Genomic DNA, 19,886 nt, shown 5'->3' with positions numbered 1-19,886 from the left:
CTTTCCATAGTTCATAAGGGGTTTTCTTTAACCCTTTTCTAATGATTGTTCTATTCAAAATATAACATGCTGTGTTCACAGCTTCAGCCCATAAAAATTTAGGAATCTCATTTTCACATAGCATAGCCCTAGTCATTTCTTGAAGGCTTCGATTCCTTCTTTCAACCACCCCATTTTGTTGGGGGGTTTCAAGGGCATGAAAAATTATGAGAAATCCCTAAGTCATCATAGAATTTTTCAAAGTCTTGATTTTCAAATTCTCTTCCATAATCACTTCTCAAATGGGCAATTTTCAAATCCTTTTCATTTTGAATTTTCTTGCAAAGGGTGGAGAAGGCATAAAATGCATCATTCTTATGAGCAAGGAAAAGTACCCAACCAAATCTAGAGTAATCATCTACCACCACAAGACCATAGTGTTTACCTCCTAAACTTTGAGTTCTAGTAGGACCAAAAAGATCAATATGTAACATCTCCAATGGCCTTTTGGTTGAGATTCCATCTTTTGATTTAAAAGAAGATTTTACTTGTTTGCCCAATTGGCAAGCATTACAAGTAAGATCCTTATCAAACTTGATGTTTGGAATTCCTCTAACCAAATTCTTTTTGACTAGCTTAGAAATTTGGTACATGCTAGCATGACCCAACTTTCTATGCCAAAGTCATTTTTCAGATTCAAGAGATGTAAAGCATGTTACATTTTGTTCCTTTAAATCCTTAAGAGTTAATCCATACACATTGTTGCATCTTTTAGCTTCAAATAGAATATCTCCAGTTTTCTCACAAACAACTAAACAAACAAACTTCTTAAAAATAACTTCAAAACTCAAATCACATAATTGACTAACACTAAGTAAATTATGTTTCAAGCCATTGACAAGAAGAACATCATTTATACAAGATGAAAAGTTTTTACCAACTTTTCCAACAGCCACTATCTTTCCTTTTCCATCATCACCAAAAGTGACAAGTCCTCCATCATATTCATCAAGCTTTATGAAGAAGGTTGTCTTTCCGGTCATATGCCTAGAGCATCCGCTGTCCATATACCACATATTTTCCTTCCTCTTGGATGCTAGGCATACCTACAAAATAAGCTCAAGTGACCTTAGATATCCAAATTTTCTTGGATCCTTTCACGTTAAACCATCTCTTATGTCCCAAATCATTGTAATAAAAAACAACCTTGTAAACTTTATCACCAATCATTCTTTCACCAAAGAAACATTGAACGGGAAAATGACCACTTCGGTTACACAATCTACAAAACCTTGGAGTTGTTGTTTTGTTTAAGTAGGTGGGATCTTGAAACCTTGTGTCATTGGATGAAGAAGCTTTATCTTTAAAGGAAGGTTTCTTATCAGATTTATAAAATCCCAAACCAGCTTTATCAAAGAGTGATTTTTGACTTAGATTTTCAGAATTTTGAGTGAATTTAGCTAAGTCATTTTCAAGATTTTTAACCTTTTCCAGCAACTCTTCATTTTCTTTAAAACAGTTTACATATGCAACTACCGAGTGATCACTTTCACAACTTCTAAGTTGGGCTTTCAACTACTTATTTTCTTCCACAAGATCACAGGCAGTTTCGGCCTCCCTTAGCTTTTCTTTGAGAAAATCATTTTCAGCTTTAAGAATGAAAATTTGTTGTTCAAGATCTTGATTATCAGTCAGAAAACATCTTATTTTTTCAGAAAGGTGGTCTATCATGAGATGAAGGTCTTCAGTGTCAGGGTTTTGAAAAAATACCTGATCTACATGATTTGCCATGAGACAAGGCTGTGACTTAGTTTCAGATTCTTCATCACTGTCCGAGTCATTTTCTAAGTCTTCCTATGATGCCATCGGACCCTTCTTCTTTCCTCCTTTTTTCTTCTCCTCCCTTTTTAACTTGAGACAATCAGATTTGTAATGCCCCATTTCCTTGCAATTGAAACAAGTCACTTTGCTAAGGTATTTCTTCATTTTCCTTGAGCTGCCGTCTTTTCCTTTGAACTTCATCATTTTCCTGAATTTTTTGGCAAACAACACAAATTTATTTTCAGAGGAGTTATCACTGGATTCATCATCCAGAGGGTTAGTTACAGAAGAAAATGCAATTTCTTTCTTTTTTGACTCTTTTTTCAAATAAGTGTTTTCAAAAGCAAGAAGGTTTCCTCTCAAATCATCAAGTGTCATGGAATCAAGATTACTGCTCTCAGAAATAATTAAAGCTTTTGTTTCCCACTCTTTAGTGAGACATCTCAGCACTCTTCTCACAAGCACAGAATCAAGATGTGTTACTCCCATAGCATCCAAGCCAACAGTGATGGTATTGAACCGTTCGAACAGTTCATCAATGGATTTTCCTTCCTTCATTGTAAACATTTCATATTTCCTGTTTAACATGTCTATCCGAGTCTTCTTTACAATGGTGGTTCCTTCATGAGTGATTTGTAATTTATCCCAGATTTCCTTTGCTGTTGTGCATCGTGATACCCGTCGGTACTCCTCGAAGCTGATAGCACAGTTGAGTAGATTTATGGCCTTGGCATTTAGCTCCACTTTCTTCCTATCTTCTTCGGTCTAGCTTGCTTCTGGTTTAAGAGTGACTACTCCTTCAGCACTTGTGTTAGTAGGAAACTGTGGTCCTTCTAGGATGATCTTTCAAAGCCTGTAGTCTACTGCTTGCACAAAGATCTTCATTCTCTCCTTCCAATAGGTATAGTTTTTCCCATTGAAAAAAGGCGGCCTGTTGCTTGACTGTCCTTCTGTGAGATTGTATGATACTAGATTTGAGCCACTGCTTTCTGCCATGAGGATCTTTTCTCCAAGCTGCAAAGCTTGATCTCTTTGAGACCAAGCTCTGATACCAATTGATGGTTTCAGTGGCTAAGAGAAGGGGGGTTGAATCTTATCCACCTTTTCGCTTGAATACACTTTCTGGTCTTTGAGGAAATTTTTCTGTTTTTGTCTCGTCCCTAGCCATGAGATTTTTACTTTTGTCTCGTCACTTGGCACGAGACATTTTTTATTTTAGTTCCAGTGCAGCAGAAACAGAAATGAAGAAGTAGAGAGAGAAGATTACACCCAGATATATCCTGGTTCAGCTGCTAAGTGCAATGCAGCCTACATCCAGTCTCCATCACAACCATGATGGAATTTCACTATAATCTTCTAGATTACAAATTGTAAAGTGCTAACCCAACTTACAAGGGGATTCCCACAGAATCATGAAACACAACATAGACGTACAAAAGAACTCTAAGACATCTATGGCTTTTTCTTTTAATTTTGCACTCTCTGCCTTTTTCCGCTCTATGGCTTTTTCATACAAACCTCACTATTTGCCTTTTTTCCATGAGACTCAAGACATGACAAAATTAAATAGAAAAATTACAAAACAGAATACATTGAAGGAGAAGAAAATCTGTAAGCTTAGGTAGCTATGAGACTTTTGTGCCTTGCACTCTCACTTTCTTTTCCTTGAATCAAACCGTGACTGTTCACCCCTTTTATAGAGAAGTGAAGCCTTCACAATTGAAACACAAAACCGAGCTTAGCTTCTTTTCCTTCAAAACAGAATCGGTTCGGCCACAGAGAGAGAAGAGGAAACTCATGCAAAAACCAACATGCAAATACCTCTAGTCCTTCCTTGGTCATCACTCTTCATCAATCCGAGCGCTCCATTCTTGGCTTCCTCTCCAAGATGGATTTCTGGCCCTTGATGCTTCATGATGATGATGGCTTCATCTGCTCCAATCTCTGCCTCTTCCATCACTTCGCCACTCTAGCTACTTCCTGTGGTGGTTGAGCAGAATCAGAGACAAGCCATGCCTCCAAAGATCTTTCTTGCTGGCCGAATCTTCATCAACCATTTTTGGTATGAAGAAGCCAAGATTTCATCACAGAATCTTACCATAAGTGATGCAGATCTTAGCCACAACATACTTTTCTTTTGTTATGTTTTCTTGCCATCATTAGTTCGATGGTCTTGAAGCATGCATCTTCCTCTTTCTTTTGGTTGTTGAACATTGCTTCCATTGTTTCCTGGACAATGACCGAAGCAAAGAAAGAAAGAGATGAGAGACAGAATAGGCAATCTTGGAAGAAAATCAATTAATTGGTAAAAGTTGTCTTTACTTCCCTTAGAGTGGCGTGTAGCAGGAATCATAATGATTCCTATCAAATCAAAGTCAAATTCTCTCTCATAGTTCCCATGCAATAAATGGTAATTTAATGAATTTGAAATCCATCACATGGTTGGGATTGAGATCCGTTGGAAGCAAACCTTGCTTTCATTCAAATTTGGTTTCGGACCCATCATGCTTGCCTTCAAGCAAATTTAATTTTGGGCTTGTAACAACAAAATTCATCCTGGCCCATTTAACTCATCATAAATTCAGCTACATATATTAAACCATTTTTGTACCAAAGCTGATGGATTTAACCAATTGGGCTTAAGTAACAATTTCGGGCCCAATATCAAGAATAATAATTCAGCCACAACAAACAAAACATTTTTTGCATCAATGCTGAATGTATTCATAAAACACTTGGGCTTGCAATTTTTTTCTTTTATTTTCGGCCCAATAAAAAAAACCTGCACAGCAAAATTAATTTAATTAATATATCAATCAAAATTAGATTAATAATTTTGCTGTTAATAATGTTTGATCATCATCAATTTAAATTAGAGTTTTTCAAACTCATCAAAGTCCTTATGTTTTAAGTTCCTTTTCCAAATGAACTTATTTAAGTTATTTACCCAAACTGGGCCTTATTCCTGTGTACTCCTATGTACTCTGGAGATAATGGTTGTCATGGTTAACTTTTCAACTTTTTTTCATGTTTATGAAGAAGAGTATTAAAGTTCACTGAGAACAAGGCGAACTCTATAAAAATATAAAAATTCGCCAGAAAGTCATGCAAACTCTATATAAATTATAGAGTTTGTTCGAGATGCGACGAACTTGCTCTAAATGCCAAAAAAATTGTATTTAAAAAATTAAAGTTAAAAAATAAGATTTAAAAATAATAATTTTTTATTTTATTTCAAAAAAATCTCTTTTTAGTTGTATCCAAGTATTAAGATAAGCCCTGATAAGGTGAATTATATGATAAAGATGTAAGTTTATAGATCTTTCTTTTTATGGGATGAAAGAGAGATTGAAAAAGGTAGGATGCACACTTTGAATAACAATAAAATAATAAAAAATAACTATAAAAAAATTTATTTTCTCTCTCTATATCACTCAATCTTTATAGTAGAGTGTCCCTTAAAATAATCATTAAATTTTGTTGAAAATATAAGTAATCAAAAGAGAAAGACTAAACTATTCTTAATACTATTTTTTTCTATTAATTTTATAGTCGTTTTTACTTTTTCTTTCTATTTAATAGTATAGGTATAATAGATAAAAATTAATTAATAATTTTTAAAAGAAAATTATACTTAATTTGTAACAAAAATATAAATAAAAACAAACTCTTAATATGAACTAAAAAGAGTATATGATAAGGTCCAAAACAAAAAAGAAAAAATTAACAATTCTATCATCAATTAATCACTTTCAATTTAAATCCTCAAATTACTAATAGTTGCACAATCATATCACAAATGATGACAAGCGAGGTCATTTGTTATTCTCATGGTTTTTACTTCAGACAGAAACGGTAAACATAGACCTAAATTACTAACAGTTGTACAATCACATTACAAATGATGACAAGCTACGTCACTTGTTATTCTCATGGTTCTTACTTTAGATACCGACGGAAAACATATCATTATCATAAAACTGTCCATATTTATTGTTTTAAATAATGCTAAACACTGGACCAGACTGAAACTCGACATCATAACTGATAGAGAACGCTCTCCAACAATCCATGGCGTTGGAAGTTGGAACCATTAATTAACTTCACCCCACCAATACAAGACGTAACATTAGTTGATTACTTAAAAAAGAGGAACCACAAACTGACCGCAATATCAATTTATGTAACTCAGCAAAAAAATAGGTTGAGTTAAAAATTTGATACCGTTATAATAAAAAAAACTTCCTAATCAATAGTTTTGGTAGGATAGGGCGGGATGGTCTTACTCGACGGTCTTACTCGACGAGTTTTTTATTTTAGATGATAATTAAATTTTGAATGTTATTTTTGTTGAATTTTTTTCAGAAATAAAATAAAAAATTATATTTTCAATTTTTTAACATTAATTTTTCAAATATAATTTTTTTATTTAGGGCGAGTTTGTCGCACTCCCAACGAACTCTATATTTTTTATAGAGTTCGCCTAACCCGAGCGAATTTTACTTCAATTTTCTCCAAAACCCACGAAACTCAAATTTTTAAGCCATTATCATCGTATCCAAGAGCACATAGAAGTACACAAAAATACACAGACTTCTTCAACATTGCTGGCAACCATTATTATCGTCTCTAAAAATATAGAGATACACAGAAGGATTTTTTTCTCGTTATAAATTAAAAAAAACTATTATTTTTTCAATAAAAATATGACTTATTCCTATGTATTCTTGTGTACTCTTACGTACTTTGGGTTGCGTTTGTTTCTGAAAATAAGACAGGACAACAAAACACTAAGAACAAGACAAAAGGAGACACAAAATTTTGTATTTTTGTATTTTGTTTGGTGATAAACTAAAACAAATTATAAAAATCTAATTTTTTCTCATTTTTTTCTATTAGAAAAATTTGAGATGAAAAATATAATAATAAAAAATATAATTATAAAAAATTAACAAAAAAATGAAAGAAAAATAAAAAATAAGTTGTATCCTTTGTTAGTGTCTCCGTGTCCTTCCTGTCAGGATGGACATAAAATATAGTAATTCAGTATCTCTGGACATATTGTTTCTGTCCATGTCTTCTTCGTCAAATACGATTTTATGTCTCAGTCCCTGTCTCAAGAATTTGAGTTAGCCAATTTTTTAGAATTTGAAGTGAAGTTTGCCTAGGTGTGGCTAACTTGCTCTGAATAAAAGAAATTGTATTTGGAAAATTAAAGTTAAAAAATGAGGTTTTAGAAAATAATAATTTTTTATTTTATTTCAGAAAAAATTCTTATTTTTGTGCTTGTATTTAAAATGTTTATTCATTTTACTTTAAAGACAATGTTGGATTGATTAGAGATTTGGACAATGTTTAATTATATGCTTTGAACAATATTTGCTTTATTATTTTGTTTCAAAAAATTTAGTTGATGATTATGTTCATTAGATATTAAGAATTATAAAGACTTTAGTATTTGTGAATTTAGAAATTATAATTTTTTTATATATTTAAAAATTAAAAATTCGTTAAAATGTTTGTGAAATTATATATTTTTTGAATATTTAATAATTTAATATTTAAAAAAAATTGATGGATTTAACTTTTCAACCCGTCAGTCTGTCATTAGACAGGACGGGATAGAAATTTAGGACCGTCTCAATCAGAGACGGATCCATGTTGAAGAGGCTGGGGCAAATGCCCCCACAAGAATTTTATGTAATAGATGCCCGCATTAGTTTTATTAATTGTCCCATTATTAAAATTATTTTAAATTTAATTTTATTTTAAATTTTAAAATTTAATTTCTATAGACAGATTTTAGTGACTTACTTGTTTTTTAATTAGTTAGTTTTAACAAAAAATATAACGATTAATCTTTTTTGTATCTTAAAAAAATACAATAATCTTATTCTACTTATTTTTTTAAGAAAAAACTTGCATCTTTTAATTAAAGATAATAAAAAAAAGAAAGATAGAAGTTGAATATACTATGTTTAAGTTCAAATGAGATACAAAAGATTTAATTGTGCGAAAAATTACTATTATTATAATAAAGAAGGTAAATATTATAAATATTGTACTAAAGGAAGTAATTCAATATATTATTATTGGTCTTATATAAATATTATTAAAATTATTATTTAATATTTTTATAATATAAATAGTGAAAAAAGTAATTATAAATTTATTTTTTAATCAAATTGATAAATCATTATATTTTTATACATTAAATGACAAATCTTAGATTAATATATATAATTATATTAGATTATATATGTGCGCGGATGTATTTATAGGCGAATGTGTAAAATTTTTGTCTCCATTAATCAAAATTTTTAGATTCGTCACTAGTCTCAATAGGCGAGACGGAATAGGGTAGGGCAGACTAACCTGCTTGTCACCTTTAAATAGGGTGTAATTGGTGCTGTTCTAACTACCTCTCACTTGGCTAGCAAAAGAGGATGGTATCTACCATGTTTAGTTCTGCCAAAATATGTCATTAAAGGAGTTTAACTTACATCTGTTCGTTTTATAATATGGATTTAAAATGTAGACAGTAAGATTGACGAAAATTTTATACACATTTAATAATAATTTTTTTAATACAACTGTAGTGTCTCTCTTTTTCAATAATTATATCAAGGATAAATTTTAGGGAAAAAAATTTTAATATTGGATAACATAACTTGATTTATGTTAATATCAAAACATTGTGGTATAATATATTGATATGAATTATACTTAGAAAATAAATTATACATCAGATCACAATTTTACTAAAGACAAATTTATATTTTAAGAAATCGTAAATGATGATTTCACAATAGACAAAACTCTAAAAAGAAAATTTTAATCAAGGATTTTTTTTTTTCAGATTTTTCAGTTTTCTTAAATTGTAATCATGGCTAACGAATTTTTGTAAAAATATTTGCCTATATATAGCAAGTTTGTTACTTTGTTTATTTGCAACTTATCTTACTTCTCCACTTTTTCTTGTTCATCAAGTTACAAATTTATTTTTCCTCAGCACTATAATAGTTTGTTTTTGTTTTTGTGTGTTAAATGAAGTTAATAAAGTTTTTAAGGAGAAAATGGATAACAATGTTAGTTTAAGAGTATATTATAATAAAATTTTATCATATGCACCTAAAGATGTGATATTTATGTGTAATAATTTATGTATGTTTACTCTTTTTTAACGGTTATTTGAAGAATTTAAGAGTATTATTTTTTAAAATACAAATTATCATATGTTAAAGATGGTGACAAGTATTTTATAGTTTATATGGTATTTGGAAGATTCATTCAATTTTAGACGATATATGCCACTGATGATTATCAATTTAAACCACAAGTATCCATCATTAAGTTATATGTGAAATTTGAATAGTTACCTTATACATTTGAAGAATTTGACCCAGATATCAATTATAAAGTTACAATAGTAAAAGCGAAGTGGAATATGAAGGCAACTATGAAGTTAATTATCCAAATACAGATGAAGATTAAGATGACTGCACTATCGAGTTAGATGTAGAGGATATAGTAAATGTATTAGTAACTCAGCATTCACTCGGGAGACTATCTTTCATGCACGCTTTGGTTTTTGAGATTATAAATGTACTAGAATTTTTTGATTAGTATGCCAATTCAAGTATGTAATTGTAAGAACCATATTTACATTAGTATGTTAAATATTTACCTTGTATATTAAGATGTTATACTGTCTAAATATATTTCGTGGTATTGATGTAGATCTATTTGTAGTCACAAATAATGAGCTTGTCATCTGAATGAAATTTTATTCTAAAGATGTTGCGATAAAGAAAATAAAAGATTCTACCATTCTTAATACTGGTGTATGAGTTTGAACCGACTATATTTTATGCTAAAACATTTGCAATATGGTATTAAATGTGATTGGATTATTAGAATTAACATGATATAAAGAAAATATTCGTTAAAAAATAAGACGGTATAATAGACTATACCTATATTAGAACAGCCATTTTTCAAGATCATTCCAAATTAGACAAACAATTATAAAAATAATTAAATCGTTGATAGAGATTGGTCAATCTATAAAGATGTGATATGTGATTGTAGGTGTCCAATCTAAATTCAACAACATAATTAGTTAGCGTAAATCATGAATGACTAGACAAAAGATAGTAGTAAAATTTTTTAGTGGTTAAGAAGTCTCTTACAAAGTGTTACTCACATGGTTTGAATTAATGGTATAATTCAAAAAGAGCCATTAGTAGTAGTGGAATATGAAACATTATTTGAGCCATAATAACTAATAAGTATTTTAAATTATAAAAAATAACATGTATTTTTGTTGACCATTTTAAATTTCCTCCTATTTTACGTATGTAATTGTTATTCTATTTGTTTTGAATTTCTTCATTAAAATTATATTATAGATACTTTTAAATGATAAGTTGGCATCTGCATATTTTATTTAATTATTTAATTTAATTTTTATTATAATTTATATATTATTTATTTAATTATTATTGAATTAAATTGGTCCATAAACCGAATGTTCAAATAACCTGATTCGGTAACTGTCTTGTTAAGATAACTATGATATTGACTTTGAGAAGATGAGAATTTTCTTTAAAAAAATAATCCTTTTACTCTAAATACATGGATATAAATTTCGATCATGTTAGGTATACATTAAAATATCAGTCACTAATATAAAATATATCGTAAAATATAAAATATACATTAAAAATAAATTAAATAATATATATATTTATACAAAAATATATGATAATTAATTTTAGTGTATACATAATACTTTTGTATAAACTTTCATAATATATATATATATATATATATATATATATATATATATAATTGAAGGAAAAAATGCATAAATAAATTAAATAGTGACCAAAATTACCTAAATAAAAAAAATTACATTTCAGTTCTCTTTTATTTTTATGTAATTCATTGGAGGCTTTCACGAATTATACATTTGAACGTAATTTACAAAATCCTAGAATTGGTTACTATAGCTAAGCATTTGAACATAATCCGTGGGAAGATAGCACAGTCATGCATGTGGGAGTCCAATATGTAGTGTGTTGAACAATTAATTTTTAGCACTTGTATTTATATGTGAATTTTGAAAATATCATATTAAAAAGGTGTTTATTTGAGTATGATGATAAATTTATACGTAGCGGTACGATAAAAATATAGACAAATTAAAACATAACACGTGGATTATATTTTTTATATTAATAATTAATTATTCTTTTTTCAAATATATACCATATCAATATTTTTATTAAACTATCCTTATATTTTAATAAAACATAACACGTGGATTATATTTTTTAATTAATACTACAAAAAGACTTAAATATCTTTTTTTATATTGAACAAAAATTACCCTAATTTTTTTAATTTAGTCAAAATTCAATTAGCTTTAGTTTTATAATTTTAAATCTGAATCAATTTAAAAATTAAAACTAAAATACATTTCATTATTCATATGCACTAAAAAGATTAGTTTGGTTTTCGTAAACCCTAATCTAATCTCTTCTGCCCATTCATACCAAAAAGAAGAACTCTAAAAAATTGTTCTTCATCATTGTATACCAATCTACCAATAAAGAACAACCTTAGGAGTCAGCCCTAATCCCCTACCCGGACAGCAGCAGTTTATCCTCACACTCTCCCTTCTTCATAGCCGCGCGCTCTCTTCTCTCATGTAATATTTGCGGTTGCTATTTTTTATTATTTAATTTTAATTTAGGATTTGGTGTTTAATTTGTGCTTGTTCTAATTCTAGTGTTGTTGTAATCTTAATTTATGTTATTCTCACTATTGGCGCATGATTACCCTGTCAACAATCTTTCTTGCTGTGTCTCTGATGACGGTTTCTCCCCTCATACCTTCTATGCTCTTGTGGAGGCTTCAGAATTTGCAAAACTTTGGGTTTCTTTCTGCAAGAAGTTTAATGTGCAAGTTAAAGCACCATTTAGATACTTCTCAGGTGATTCAAAAGCCTATAATAGCGACATACCTAGATTTAAACAACAAAGGTTGAAAATGAAGGTAATAATATATAGTGATATGAAATTTTGAATAGTATGTACTATTTTATGAAATAGTTATGATACTATTTCTTTATGCAGGAAGAGTATGAGCTATTTTGCCAGAAGATTCAAAATATAGATAAAAAATCTGTTCCATCTTCCATGTGAGTTTTTTAAAGAATTTGCAGACTTCTCAAAAACTTAGGAGAAAAATCATCCCTAGTAGTTAAGGTATAGAAAATGTGTATACAAAGTCTTATTTTTATTTTATTCAATTTATTGGTTTCTAACATTTAGCACCACATACAAATAAGATGAGGCTAGCCAACTTTTCTGTCAAACTCATCAAATCTGCATATGGCATCAATGAGTATCAAAAATTTGTAGTATTACAGATATACAAGCTTGAAATAGAGCAAAAGATATTAGAGGAGGATGTTTTTATTTATAATTCACTTCCAACAGTAGCTTAAACTCTCACTAGTGTACCTTCGAAGGTATATTGTTAATTTGAGTCCATCATAAGAGGATTGATAAATATTTTTACTTCAATTTTATTGCAGAAATATGTTAATGCTATTTAAATAATGCTTTAGTTTTCCTAAGACATTTTGTAGTATCTAGTTAGTTAGTTTGGTTTCTGCTTATAAAGTATCTCTTATATTAATATGCTTACGTATTTAACAAAGATGCTTGAAGTTGGGACTTGCATGGACAAGGCAAAATCCCGTGAACTAGTAGAGAACAGAGACTTTTGAAGAATTATTAGCACAAGAAGAGAAGGATTCATTCTGGATATTTTCCCTTTTACTGCTTTGGTTATTCCCCTTTCCTTAAGCTTTTTAAGTTCGTGAGAACATCCTATTCACCCAACATTGTTTTGTGTATTTGGACAAGCAAAAAAATGGGAAAAAAGATTGTGCTGAAGCTAATAACAGTTACTGGTAGGGCTAACTCTAACCAGAGTTAGTTTAGTATGAAAACGAGATACAACATAGAAATATAAGACTAAAGAGTATGAAAGAATCAAAATTCTCATGGTCTCAAATGTTTAGAAAGCCATCCTCAGCAGAGCTTCCAAATAGATGACTTGTCAGGACACCACTGAAGCATATGCATAATTGTATGTTAATATTCACTACTATAGAAAAATCTCCATAGTTAACCGCTGATGAGCGGATAATTTATACGCTTTTTGGCATTATTTTTAATATGTTTTTAGTATGTTTTAGTTAGTTTTTATTATATTTTTATTAGTTTTTAGTTAAAATTCACTTTTCTGGACTTTACTATGAGTTTGTGTGTTTTTCTGTGATTTCAGGAATTTTCTGGCTGAAATTGAGGGACCTGAGCAAGAATCTGATTCAGAGGCTGAAAAGGACTGCAGATGTTGTTTGATTCTGACCTCCCTGCACTCGAAGCGAATTTTCTGGAGCTACAGAAACCCAATTGGCGCGCTCTCAATTGCGTTGAAAAGTAGACATCCTGGGCTTTCCAGCAATGTATAATAGTTCATACTTTGCCCGAGATTTGATGGCCCAAACAGGCGTTTCAAGTCAGCTCAAGAATTCTGGCGTAAAACGCCGGAACTGGCACAAGAATGGGAGTTAAACGCCCAAACTGGCACAAAAGCTGGCGTTTAACTCCAAGAAAAGTCTCTACACATGAAAGCTTCAACGCTCAGCCCAAGAACATACCAAGTGGGCCCGGAAGTGGATTTTTATGTCATTTACTCATTTCTGTAAACCCTAGGCTACTAGTTCTCTACAAATAGGACCTTTTGCTATTGTATTTGATATCTTTAGATCATTTTAGATCTTTTGATCATCTTTGGACGTCTAGTTCTTAGATTATGGGGCTGGCCTCTCGGCCATACCTAGACCTTGTTCTTATGTATTTTCAACGGTGGAGTTTCTACACACCATAGATTAAGGTGTGGAGCTCTGCTGTACCTCGAGTATTAATGCAATTACTATTGTTCTTCTATTCAATTCAGCTTATTCTTATTCCAAGATATTCATTCGCACTCAAGAACTTGATGAATGTGATGATTATGTGACGCTCATCATCATTCTCACTTATGAATGCGTGCCTGACAACCACTTCCGTTCTACAAGCAAACAAGGCTTGAATGTGTATCTCTTGGATCCCTTAATCGGAATCTTCGTGGTATAAACTAGAATTGATGGCGGCATTCAAGAGAATCCAGAAGGTCTAAACCTTGTATGTGGTATTCTGAGTAGGATTCGAGGATTGAATGACTGTGACGAGCTTCAAACTCCTGAAGGCTGGGCATTAGTGACAGACGCAAAAGAATCACTGGATTCTATTCCAACCTGATTAAGAACCGACAGATGATTAGCCGTGCTGTGACAGAGCGTGTTGAACATTTTCACTGAGAGGACGGGACTGTAGCCATTGACAACGGTGATGCCCAACATACAGCTTGCCATGGAAAGGAGTAAGAAGGATTGGATGAAGACAGTAGGAAAGCAGAGAGACGGAAGGGACAAAGCATCTCCATACGCTTATCTGAAATTCTCACCAATGAATTACATAAGTATCTCTATCTTTACTTTATGTTTTATTCATCTTTTAATTATCAATCCTCCATAACCATTTGAATCCGCCTGACTGAGATTTACAAGATGACCATAGCTTGCTTCATACCAACAATCTCCGTGGGATCGACCCTTACTCGCGTAAGGTTTATTCCTTGGATGACCCAGTGCACTTGCTGGTTAGTTGTGCGAAGTTGTGATAAAGAGTTGAGATTGCAATTGAGCGTACCATGTTGATGGCGCCATTGATGATCACAATTCCGTGCACCAAATTTTTGGCGCCGTTGCCGGGGATTGTTTGAGTTTGAACAACTGACGGTTCATCTTGTTGCTTAGATTAGGTATTTTTCAGAGTTCTTAAGAATGAATTCTAGTGTTTCAAGGTGATGTTCTTATCATCACCAAAACTGATTTATTCTCGTCAATTTAGCTCTTGAATGCAATGTCCTGCTGAAGCTTGGCTAGCCATGTCTAATTTCTTTAGACTAAAGCTTTAGACTAACATTGCATGATCCCTGGAATTCTCATTAAGAATTTTGATATCTTTATTTTTTGTTTCTTGTTGAGTCTAGTATCTAATTTTAAGTTTGGTGTCAATTGCATGTTTCTATTCTTCTTGCATTTTTTTTTGAATTCATTCATGTGTCTTAATTGATCTTCAAGTTGTTCTTGATGATTTCCTTGTTCTGATCCTTAAATTCTCTTGTCTTGAGTGTTTTGTTGTTTCTCATATGCATTCTCATTTTGTTAGTATCAATAGTATACAAACTTCTAAGTTTGGTGTCTTGCATGCATTGTTTATTTGATTTTAGTTGTATTTTGATTATTCCTCATCATTAAAAATTCAAAAAAAATTTTCTTTGTGTCTTTTCAAATCAATAATACAGAGAATTGAAGATTCAGAACATACAACAGAGGAATTACACAGAAAAAGCTGGGCGTTCAAAACACCCAGTGAGGAAGGAAAACTGCGTTTAAACGCCAGCCAGGGTGCCTGGCTGGGCGTTTAACGCCCAAAAGGGGTGAGTTTTGGGCGTTAAACGCCAGAATGTATACCATTCTGGGCGTTTAACGCCAGGATGGCACAAGAGGGAAGATTCTGTTTTTAATTCAAATTTTTTTCAAGTTTTCAAAATTTTTCAAAATCAAATCTTTTTCAAATCATATCTTTTCAATCATATATTTTCAAAATCAATTTCTTTCCATTTTCAAAAATACTTGCTAACAATTAATGATTTGATTCAACATTTCAAGTATGTTGCCTTTTCTGTTGAGAAATGTTTAATGTCTGAATTATATCTTTTAAATTTCTTGTTAGCCAAGTCATTAATTTTCAAAATCAAATCTTTTTAAATTGTTTTTCAACCATCTCTTTTCAATCATATCTTTTTAAAACCATAACTTTTAAATCATATCTTTTTAATCACATCTTTTTCAAAATCATTTTCAATCATATCTTTTTAATTTCTAATTTAAAAATCTTTTTCAAAAATCACTTGATTTCTTTTCCACTCTTAGTTTTCGAAAATCAATTAGTATTTTTCAAAATGTTTTTAAAATCCTTTTAATTTATTTTCGAAAATTTCTTCCCCTCTTTTCACATCCTTCTATTTATGAACTAACACTCCTCTTCAATGCACAATTAAAATTCTATCTTTCTAGATAAGTTCGGATTCTTCTTCTACCCTCTCCTTCTTCTTTTCCTCTGACACCTCAAGGAATCTCTATACTGTGACATAGAGGATTCCACATTTCCTTGTTCTCTTCTCTTTCATATGAGCAGGAACAGAGACAAAAGCATTCTTGTTGAGACTGACCCAGAACCTGAAAGGACCTTGAAGCGAAAGCTAAGAGAAGTTAAAGCACAACTCTCTGTAGAGGACCTAACAGGAATCTTCAAAGAAGAAGAACCCATGGCAGCCGAAAACAACAATAATGTCAACAATGCAAGGAAGGTGATGGGTGACTTTACTGCACCTACTCCCGACTTCTATAGGAGAAGCATCTCTATCCCTACCATTGGAGCAAACAACTTTGAGCTTAAGCCTCAATTAGTTTCTCTAATGCAACAGAATTGCAAGTTCCATGGACTTCCATTGGAAGATCCTCATTAGTTTTTAGCTGAATTCTTGCAAATCTGTGACATTGTCAAGACTAATGGGGTAGACCCTGAGGTCTACAGACTTATGCTATTCCCTTTTGCTGTAAGAGACAGAGCTAGGATATGGTTGGACTCACAACCTAAAGAAAGCTTGAACTCTTGGGAAAAGCTAGTCAATGCCTTCTTGGCAAAGTTCTTTCCACCTCAAAAATTGAGTAAGCTTAGAGTGGAAGTCTAAACCTTCAGACAGAAGGAAGGTGAATCCCTCTATGAAGCTTGGGAAAGATACAAACAATTGATCAGAAAGAGTCCCTCTGACATGCTTTCTGAATGGAGCATCATAGGTATCTTCTATGATGGTCTGTCTGAACTGTCCAAGATGTCATTGGACAGCTCTGTTGGAGGATCTCTACATCTGAAGAAGACGCCTGCAGAAGCTCAAGAACTCATTGAAATGGTTGCAAATAACCAATTCATGTACACTTCTGAAAGGAATCCTGTGAACAATGGGACGAATCAGAAGAAAGGAGTCCTTGAGATTGATACTCTGAATGCCATACTGGCTCAGAACAAAATATTTGACTCAGCAAGTCAATTTGATTTCTCAAAGTCTGTCTGGAATGCAAGCTACACCAGACAGTACTAAGGACGCTTCATCTGAAGAAGAAGCTTATGATCCTGAGAACCCTTCAATGGAAGAGGTGAATTACATGGGAGAACCCTATGGAAACACCTATAATCCTTCATGGAGAAATCATCCAAATCTCTCATGGAAGGATCAACAGAGACCTCAACAAGGTTTCAACAACAATAATGGTGGAAGAAACAGGTTTAGCAATGGCAAACCTTTTCCATCATCTTCTCAGCAACAGACAGAGAATTCTAAGCAGAGCCACTCTGACTTAGCAACCATGGTCTCTGGTATAATCAAAACCACTCAAAGTTTTATGACTGAAATAAGATCCTCCATTAGAAACCTGGAGGCACAAGTGGGACAGCTGAGCAAGAAAATTACTGAACTCTCTCCTAGTACTCTTCCAAGCAATACAGAAGAGAATCCAAAAGGAGAATGCAAGGCCATTAACATGACCCGCATGGCCGAACTTGGAGAGGAGGAAGAGGCAGTGATCGCCACTGAGGAAGACCTCAATGGACGTCCACTGGCCTCCAATGAGTTTCCTAATGAGGAACCATGGGAATCTGAGGATCATAATGAGACCATAGAGATTCCATTGGATTTACTTCTGCCATTCATGAACTTTGATGAGTATTCTTCCTCTGAAGAGGATGAAGATGTCACTGAAGAGCAAGTTGCTAAATACCTTGGAGCAATCATGAAACTAAATGACAAGTTATTTGGTAATGAGACTTGGGAGGATGAACCCCCTTTGCTCACCAAAGAACTGGATGATTTGACTAGGCAGAGATTACCTCAAAAGAGACAGGATCCTGGGAAGTTCTCAATACCTTGTACCATAGGCACCATGACCATTGAGAAGGCTTTGTGTGACCTAGGGTCAAGCATAAACCTCATGCCTCTCTCTGTAATGGAGAAGCTAGGGATCTTTGAGGTGCAAGCTGCAAGAATCTCACTAGAGATGGCAGACAATTCAAGAAAACAAGCTTATGGACTTGTAGAGGATGTTCTGGTAAAGGTTGAAGACCATTACATCCCTGCTGATTTCATAGTCCTAGAGACTGGGAAGTGCATAGATGAATCCATCATCCTTGGCAGACCCTTCCTAGCCACAGCAAAGGCTGTGATTGATGTTGACAGAGGAGAATTGATCATTCAAGTGAATGAAGAATCCTTTGTGTTTAAGGCTCAAGGATACCCTCTGTAACCATGGAGAGGAAGCATGAAGAGCTTCTCTCAAAACAGAGTCAAACAGAGCCCCCACAGTCAAACTCTAAGTTTGGTGTTGGGAGGCCACAACCAATTTTTAAGTTTGGTGTTGAACCCCCACATTCAAACTCTAAGTTTGGTGTTGGGAGGTTCCAACATTGCTCTGAGTACCTGTGAGGCTCCATGAGAGCCCACTGTCAAGCTACTGACATTAAAGAAGCGCTTGTTAGGAGGCAACCCAATGTTATATTTATCGATTTTCCTTTGTTATTTTATGTTTTCTATAGGTTGATGATCATGAGAAGTCACAAAATTAATTGAAAAAGCAAAAACAGAATGAAAAACAAAAAGAAAAATAGCACACCCTGGAGGAAAATCTTGCTGGCGTTTAAACGCCAGTAAGGGCAGCAAATGGGCGTTTAACGCCCAGTCTGGCACCATTTTGGGCATTTAACGCCAGAAAGGGGCACCAGACTGGCGTTTAACGCCAGAAATGGGCATCAAGCTGGCGTTAAACGCCAGAAATGGGCACCAGCCCGGCGTTTAATGCCAGGATTGGTAGAAAGAGTAATTTTGCTCGCCACTTGGTGCAGGGATGAATTATCCTTGACACCTCAGGATCTATGGACCCCATAGGATCCCCACCTACCCCACCACTCTCTCTCTCTTCTTCACCCATTCACCAATCACCTCAACACCTCTTTCCCAAAAACCCCTCACCTATCAAATCCCACCATTCTCTTCACCACTCACATCCATCCTTCATAAAACCCCACCTACCTTACCATTCAAATTCAAACCACATTCCCTTCCAAACCCACCCATACATAACCGAACCCTACCCCTCTCTCCACCCCTATATAAACCCATCTTCACTCCTTCATTTTCACACAACCTACACACTACTTCTGCCCCTTGGCCGAAAAACAAAGCCACCTCCATCTCCTCTATTTCTTCTTCTTCTACTCTCTTCTTTCTTCTTTTGCTCGAGGACGAGCAAACCTTCTAAGTTTGGTGTGGTAAAAATATTGCTTTTTATTTTTTCATAACCATTTATGGCATCTAAAGCCGGAGAAACCTCTAGAAAGAGGAAAGGGAAGGCAAAAGCTTCCACCTTCGAGTCATGGGAGATGGAGAGATTCATCTCAAGGGTGCATCAAGACCACTTCTATGAAGTTGTGGCCATGAAGAAGGTGATCCCCGAGGTCCCTTTCAAACTCAAATAGAGTGAATATCCAGAGATCCGACATGAGATCTAAAGAAGAGGTTAGGAAGTTCTTACCAACCCCATTCAACAAGTCCGAATCTTAATGGTTCAAGAGTTCTATGCCAATGCATGGATCACCAAGAACCATGATCAAAGTGTGAACCCGGACCCAAAGAATTGGCTTACAATGGTTCGGGGAAAATGCTTAGATTTTAGTCCGAAAAATGTAAGGTTGGCATTCAACTTGCCCATGATGCAAGGAGATGAACACCCTTACACTAGAAGGGTCAACTTTGATCAAAGGTTGGACCAAGTCCTCATAGACATT

This window comes from Arachis hypogaea, chromosome 2 (genome assembly GCF_003086295.3).
Source record: "Arachis hypogaea cultivar Tifrunner chromosome 2, arahy.Tifrunner.gnm2.J5K5, whole genome shotgun sequence".
Taxonomy (NCBI): Eukaryota; Viridiplantae; Streptophyta; class Magnoliopsida; order Fabales; family Fabaceae; genus Arachis; species Arachis hypogaea.
This window is presented reverse-complemented; position numbering follows the sequence as displayed.